Source organism: Podarcis bocagei, assembly GCF_964188305.1.
Source record: "Podarcis bocagei genome assembly, chromosome: W".
NCBI classification, from domain to species: Eukaryota; Metazoa; Chordata; class Lepidosauria; order Squamata; family Lacertidae; genus Podarcis; species Podarcis bocagei.
This window is the reverse complement of record NC_138131.1, coordinates 84,688,055-84,696,362: the sequence shown is the minus strand read 5'-3', so window position 1 is coordinate 84,696,362 and position 8,308 is coordinate 84,688,055. Positions and strand designations below refer to the sequence as shown.

General features: G+C 42.4%; 1 long non-coding RNA gene across 1 annotated transcript; it reads right to left on the bottom strand.

Annotated features, from left to right (window-relative positions):
- Nucleotides 1–4,335: 4,335 nt before the first annotated feature.
- On the bottom strand, nt 4,336–8,086 carry LOC308578322. Its single transcript, XR_014003877.1, has 4 exons — nt 7,977–8,086; nt 6,272–6,353; nt 6,058–6,173; nt 4,336–4,407 (listed from the first exon to the last, which is right to left on the bottom strand). It is a non-coding gene; the product is annotated as an uncharacterized lncRNA (long non-coding RNA).
- Nucleotides 8,087–8,308: the final 222 nt, after the last annotated feature.

Here is an 8,308-nt window from a genome sequence, read left to right as displayed (position 1 = left end):
GATAGAGGCTCCTTTGCCCAAGCCGGCCATTCAGTCTGCTGAAATCCAGATCCCTGTCACCTTTGAGGCGCATGCCCAAATCACTCCGTCAGGAGCCAAGAAACCAGAAGAGGCTCCCAAGGTGTAATTGACGGGTGGGAGTTTACCACTCGGGTTTCGAAAACGGGCAAACCCTCCTGTATCCCTTTTTTTGTAAAGACAGAGACCTCTGCAACAGCGCCACAAATAAAGTTGTGTTTTTTTAAACCCCCCCCCCAAAAAAACAAAAAAAACCAAAACCATAGTCACTTTGAAGTAAATCATCCCCCCCCCCCCAGTATGCCCTTAAAGAGGTCTCTTGGACCTAAATACAAGACTGATAGTCAGAAAATGAGTGTATGATGACACTTCAGTATCAAAATAGTAAGGATACTTTCTGTTAAAGTAAGATTTTAAAAACAGAACTAGTAAGAGATAAAAATTGAGAAAAATCTGTTGGGGTTATTTTTAGTGCACTGTACTTCTCTTAATCGTAGTAACCAAATTCCTTTGGTATTCATACAAGTTTTATAAATAGAATAACCAACAGACTTTGAATAAAACTACATAAAGAGAGCAAAATTACAAGTTCAAGAAAAAGTCATGACAAATTTCTGAAACAATCTCAAAATGATAGTCTTAGGCTTGTACTGCAAGTATTTACCTGACTTTCTTTTTATAATAAATGCGCTTGTCACATTCAGTTCTGAAGCAGTCTCACCCTCTGCTGGCACTGGTACATTATTTTCATGACCTGGTATATAGTGTTTATTATCAAAACTCTGGTTGTGGGCCTTCATTGTTGGTTCTTTTATTTTATCATCCTCCTCCTCCTCCTGGAGCCAGTTTCCCTCTTTTTCAGGTGGCTGGTTAGGTGTGCACATGCAACCTGTTCCAGAAGTATCTACAGGAACTTCTAATGACTCCTCTGAATTGATATGCATCTGCTCTGTAGAAAAACGCCCATTTAAAAAGTCTTCATTTTGCTTAATGCTCCTCCGGGGGCTTTTACTGTTACGACAGCGAAATGAATAGGCAATGATTCCAGAGTTTCTATCTTTTTGTGTGTTGTTCATACCAATCTCATTTGTTGCTTTCAGAGTATGCATTGGTTCTATGGCCAGCACTTCATTCTTGCCTTTTATTTTAAAAAACTTACGTGGACTAGAATAAGTTTGAAAACTCTCCTTATTAGACTTTGGTATGGACAAAATGCTTACAAATGATCTGCAAGTATCTGTTAAGTTAGCTTTGATTTCCACACCAGCTGTCTTTGTTGGCTCTTCTTCTGACTTTTCAGGGCGCCCTGCTCTATCTGCAGGTTCCAATGATACTATGGAACATGATTCATGGAAATACTTTGCACTTTGTCTACTTGCTGTTAAATCTGTATCATTACTTGCATTTTTAATTCCTTCAGTTCCATCTAGTTCATTCTCTTCTGCTTTCTTGAAATTTAACTGATTGGTGCCTTCACTTTCTTGCTTCCGTTCTGCAGCATAACCTTGAAGACCCAAAGATGATCTTTTGGATCTGTTCCTTTCAAGAGATCTTGGATTTGATATCACACTGTTTATTTCTTGACTTTTAATATAACGAGAATGTTCAAATTCATTCCAAATTACACCTTCAGTCTTCTTAGTTTGACCAGTTTCAGATATCCTGCGTGGTATCTGAGATGCAGCTTCTTCCAAGGTATCATTACCATCTTTTCTGGCTAAGTGTTCTTCTTTTGACTGCAGAAATGTTTCATTGCTAACATCTTTCTCTGCTATTTTTGTATCAGGTTCGTGCTTCACTAATTCATAAAGTTCGCTCAACATACAGCTCAACATACAGCTCAGACATTCACAAATGCACTCATATGAAGCTACTTTGCAACCGATACTGAGAATAGCATGCCCATAGTGAATGGATTCTTAAAACTTATCCGTGTATGCAATAGACTCTCTCTCTCTCTCTCTCTCTCTCTCTCTCTCTCTCTCTGTGTGTGTGTGTGTACACTGACAAACATCAGCATAATCTGTAATATAAAATTAAGATTTATCTACTTGTGAACTCTAATCATAATCCAGAGCAAACAAAAAAAGTGGCTGTCTGAATATCAGTTCCCGCTTCTTCTCTTTTGCCATGCCTGGATCAGCTGACAATACAACCTGCAGTGGAACTGGCAGGAAATAGAACTGGAAGGGGTTTTCTCAGCCCACAAGGTGTATTCTCTAAAATATTTTGCTTCCTGTTACTGGAGAGATGGGTGGAGACAACCCATATCAAGGATCACATTCATCCCTACAGGAGAAACTAATTCACCAAATCTTGCTTCATCTGTTCCCTCCTACAGCAGAATCCCAGTAAATGCTTTGATTTCAACTACTACGTATCTGTTTATGTAGCTTTACATTTTCTTACCATTCAAGGCCTAACAGTGGTAAATAAGCTAAAATAACTACCAACCAGAAATCTGAGGACTTTTAGATTCTGAATTCCGACAGTGCAACAACTCCTCCTGTTCTTCCTGCAGAATATGAAGAACCTGTAAATTTGTACACAATGTATCAGATCAATGAATGTTTTATTTGTTTTAGAAGTTCACAAAATTGTGCCTATGGAAAGTATTACCGTATTTTGCGCCCCATAAGACGCTCCGGCCCATAAGACACACCTAGTTTTTTGGGGGGGAAATAAAGAAAAAAAATTTTATTTCCCCCCCCCAGGTGCGGGGCTGGAAGAACCAGGTCGGGGAACAGTGGGAAGGCACGCTCTGCCTCCCCGTTGTCCCCCGAGCTTGTGGGGCTGGCGATGGGGAGAAGTGCACCAGTCCCGGGAGGGCAGGCAGCTCTGCGCCGCCATCCCGAGCGGGGCAGGACTTAGCGCCCCGCTCGGGATGGCGGCGCAGACCTGCCTGCAGTCCCGGGACGGGAGGCAGCTCTGTGCCGCCATCCCGAGCGGGGCGGGACTTGGCGCCCCGCTCCGGATGCCGGTGCAGACCTGCCTGCAGTCCCGGGACGGCAGGCAGCTGTGTGCCGCCATCCCGAGCGGGGCGGGACTTGGCGCCCCGCTCCGGATGCCGGTGCAGACCTGCCTGCAGTCCCGGGACGGCAGGCAGCTGTGTGCCGCCATCCCGAGCGGGGCGGGACTTGGCGCCCCGCTCCGGATGCCGGTGCAGACCTGCCTGCAGTCCCGGGACGGCAGGCAGCTGTGTGCCGCCATCCCGAGCGGGGCGGGACTTGGCGCCCCGCTCCGGATGCCGGTGCAGACCTGCCTGCAGTTCCGGGACGGCAGGCAGCTGTGTGCCGCCATCCCGAGCGGGGCAGGACTTGGCGCCCCGCTCCGGGTGCCGGTGCAGACCTGCCTGCAGTGTGCCGCTCGGGATGGCGGCGCAGAGCTGCGCTGGTCCCAGGACTGCAGGCAGCTCTGCACGGCCACCGGGAGCGGGGCGGAGCTTCTCCCCCGGCTCCCGGTGGCCGGGCAGAGCTGTGCTGGTCCCAGGACCGCAGGCAGCTCTGCCCGGCCACCGGGAGCGGGGCGGAACTTAGCGCCCCGCTCCGGATGGCAGCGCAGAGCTGCGCTGGTCCCAGGACCGCAGGCAGCTCTGCACAGCCACCGGGAGCGGGGCGGAGCTTCGCCCCCGGCTCCCGGGCAGAGCTGAGCCGGTCTCCCGAGGGTTGCGCAGAGCTTCCTGAAGCCTGGAGAGCGAGAGGGGTCGGTGCACACCGACCCCCCTCGCTCTCCAGGCTTCAGCGAAAGCCTGCATTCGCCCCATAAGACGCAGGCACATTTCCCCTTCATTTTTGGAGGGGAAAAAGTGCGTCTTATGGGGCGAAAAATACGGTAATTGGTTTATTTTTGAAGTAAATATTTATATGGTATCGAATAATTTAACTGAGTAGATTTCACTAGAACCCACCACCTCTAGCCTAGTTCCATTTATTCTTAAGAAAAAGCTTCAGCTGTTTATTTATCTTCACCCCCTAAACTAGGAGTAACAGCTATCTTGAAAATAATCTATCATCTTTGAATACAGTTGTTCTTGCATAATCATTAAAAAAATATGATATGAAAATGTGCTGTTAAAAGAATGCTTCCAAAACATCTATTAAAAGCATACATTCTCAGTAATATATTACTTTGGAGAGAAGAGTGCTGACATTAAAACGTTTCTGTGAATACAGTTGCCATCCACACATAAAAAAGGGAGACCCTACATCTGCAGGTAAAAAACCCACTTAAGGAGATTGGGAATATGGAAACCTATAGCTACATATTTCATTCAGTCCAGCAAAATGCAAAGGTGCATTTCCTTGTATTCATGGAGTTACCTGTAATGTTTCATTCTCTTGAGACCTGGAACTCCTCTTCCGTGGAAGTAATGAAGGTGGATATTCAAACCTGTTTAAAGGTATTAGGTAGGCTTAATATTGATTTGTTTATCCCACTGATGAGCTAAATGCCCTGGCTGCATACCAGTTGTTGAAAACTCTTTGGGCTGGATAATGCAAAGAAAGCACCAGCCTTAACAGTCATAGAGCCAAACAAGAAGTGTAAGTAGCAACAAATTGAGTAGTCAGGGAGGTGAATAAAGGAGATGAGTTCTGGGATCAGGCTTGGCTATGAGACAGAGTCAGTTTTGGCTGCCTGAGACCTGACCTTTACAGAGAGCAGGACAAGGGGACTGTGACATTGCTCTTGCTTCTTGACTCTTGTGCAGCTTTCAATACCATTTCCCGTAGTATCCTCCTGAAATGACTCAGTGGAATGGACACTGGTATCACTGTGTTACTGGGCTTCCATTACTGCAGTCCTGAGAACAGCACCAGAAGAGTGCTTTATGAATCTCTGACAGTTATGTTATGGAGTACCCCTGGGTACAATTGTATCCCCCAGTGCTATTTAAAATCTATACAAAGCCACCAGAAGCCACATGGAGCCTGGACCTGTGCCCGGACACAGTGGTGGGACAGATGAGGGAAAGTAAGCTGAGGTTGAATCCTGCCAAGGTGGAGGCACTATAGGTGTCTGGATCCCATGTGCAATAAACTGATCAATTACGTGCCATGGATGGGGTCACACTTCAGCTGAATTAGCTGGTATGCAATTTGGGGGTGCTTTTGGATCCAGCTTTGTCAATGGAAGCCCAGGTAACCTCAGTAGTTCATGGATTAATGATTTCAAAGCTGGATTACTGCAATGCACTGTAAGTAAGTTTCACTTTTACTGACCCAGAAACTGCAGTTAATGCAGAATGCTGCAATACAGTTGCTGAAATGATTGGGATCCTATCAACATATAACACCTCTGCTCAGATATCTACACTGGCTGCCAGTTTGTTACCAGGCTAAGTTCATGGTGTCACTATTAGTATACAAACCCATAACAGTTTTGGACCACTTTACCTGTGGCATCACTTTACCCCATATACTCCCCATCAACCACTTCTATCGGCAGAACTGACACAGCACAACGTACATAACACTCATTCCGCAGTTACAAAACCACAATTTTTTGGTGTTGCAGCACCTATACTTTGTAACTCTCTACCTACTAATATCAGATAGGAGTATTGACTGTAATATTTTCAATGCCTGCTTAAAACATGTTTAGGCTAGCCTACGCAGACAAGTTGAATGATGCAATGCATTTTAATCTCCCTTTGTTTACTGATTTTAATTATCTTTTTAATGCTTTTAAATACCTGTTTTTAACTGTCTTGTACTGATAATTTTAACGTATTCTTTTTTATAACTGCTTAGAGGCTTTACTACAATCAAGCAGTATATAAAAGTTGTGAAATACAGGTGGTGACCATTTTGCATGCGTCCAATTGATGTGTGGCCTTCCATGCATGCCATTTTCTGACCCAGAAGGGGATGGAATGGGCTTACACACAATATGACTCAAAATGCAACCCCTGCACAAAGGAGTTGCCTGAACATAAAATAAACTCATTAAAAATTCCAGTGACTTGACCCAACCTAGGCAACGTGACAAGAGTAATTTTATTTAAGTAGATCCATAGCTGTGTATAGCATTGTTACCTACCTGAAAGAACGATCAATAATAGTGAATACATCTCCATGCTTTAAGTACGTAGGCTGCTGAAAAATATTTCCATTGAGTTCTGTTGGGTTTGCAGGACTTAAGTTAAACAAAGTTGCCTAAAAATAGATTTAAAAATATTCAGCTCAGTCAATTAAGAAAGGTCCAAGAGACACACAACAAATCAATACAAAAAAATAAAAATAAGAATGCATACCTCCTTATTTTCATTGACTTCGATTTTACAATGTTCTTTGGAAACCTGAGGCAGCTGAATTCTGATGTCACACTCTCTTTTCCTTTAAATATAATCATGCAGTTTTCAGATTAACATTTGTATATTACACAGAGATAAAGGGGTTTTTAATATAAAAAATGCCATAATGCTACTATTCAAATATTAGAAAAATTATAAAGACAAACTATGTAGTATTATGAAAACTGAACTTGTTTTAACTGGAAAAAAACACTAATGTTTACTGTTGGCATGCCATAAACCAGAGATGGCTAATCAATTCAGGGTCTAGAGCCACACTAGTCCAGGGTGAACCATGATATCTGCATGCCAAAGCAAGCATGCCCAAAGTGTAAATGTGTCCATGGCTAGAATTGCAGTTCGCAAGCTGCCTTCAAAAAGCTTTTATATTCTATCAATACTATTTAAAAGCCTTTTTTGATAATCTATTATTATTTATTAAATTCTGTAAAATATAAATATATACATAGGAAAGAATACATTTTATGGATCAGAACAGGGGACCTGTAGAACTGGTCGATGAAGAAATAGTATTTTTTTAATGGACAAATTGGAAGGTTGCAAAGGGAGGACACAAAAAACTTCCTGGGGAACTATATATGGCTCACAGGCTATAGGTTGGCTACCTCTGCCATAAACTTTCCCCTGCCTTCATTAAATATGCACTTGGCCACTGGTACCTATTCACGTAGATACTTGGAGAAAAGATACTCTAAACCAGAGCAACACCTGCATCCAATAAAACCCTCCAAAGATATGAAATGATAAACACAGATGTTGCCGATATCACTTGCTTATGTAAAACAGAAAGGTTGAATAACTATTGGAGTTAGTAAAGTTCAACCTTTCAGAGCAGGTTGTACAATTCAAAAATTTCTCTAAAGTTGAAAAAGAGCTCTCTCTATTGACTTTTATGTATGGTGAACTTGAAGCAGACAATCCCGAGACATTAATTCGAGAACAGCAAAGATGCTTATATCTCCAATAGCAAGTGAATGTTGCTCCTTTCATTTGACCCACTGAAAGCATGCTATTAACAATTTTTGCCCACAAAAATATTATAGCTTCACTTGAGAGTTTCAAAACTGTGAAGAAAAATTAAATTTAAACCCAAAAGTAAAGACAAATTCCTATCTACTAGCTCTCAAAAAGGTCAAATTTACACCAGTGTGCAAACCTAAAATGTGCACATTGATGCAGTGCTTAGGCATATTGACAATTTAATTGACATCTTAAGTTTTGCTGTTTTAAAGTGCAAGCAGGTACGCGCAAATCCCCAAAAGGGGCACAAAAAGGAGCAAATACGGCCCTAAAAGAGTGAAAACAGCAAAAATGGAGTCTAGCCTTTGCAAGTGCAGTCCCAGGAGCCTTTTACGCCTATGGAGAGTTGAGAGTTTAAGAAAGTAGATTTGGAGAGTGATTGTGGAGCTGGGTGGATTTCTGGCTTTTTTTCAAGCGTTTCTAGAAGTTTAACAGGTGGTTGCAGGCTTTTTCAATGGTGCCCCAATATATGTAATTTCACTTAAATATGTGGTGCCTTGGAACGTAACCTCCATGTAAATGGGAGTTTCCTGTAGCAAAGATTTTACTGTTTCCCTTTGTGAAAAGAACAGTTCAGACAATTAAATTCCAACATTCAAAATACCTTCCAATAAATAAGTCTTACCTTCCAAACAAACAAGAGTTTTTAGTCAGCGGAAAATGAGTTCCATCACTCCCATTCTTTTTAATGACAACAATTTTCCCAAAAAGTGGCATTTTCTCATCTGTAATTCCTACCTGTAAGGATTGAACATTGAGAACTCAATAAAACTTTACCTAATTAGAATATATGATGAGCACCTTTCTATTAAGACAATACACCAAGAGAATTACAATTTTCTTACACTTTTCTTAAACCCAGATTATCATGAAACTATGTAAAAGCCTCTTATCAGGTCTATAGCTACAACATATAATGCAAATTACATTATATAATACAGGAGACACATACAAGTG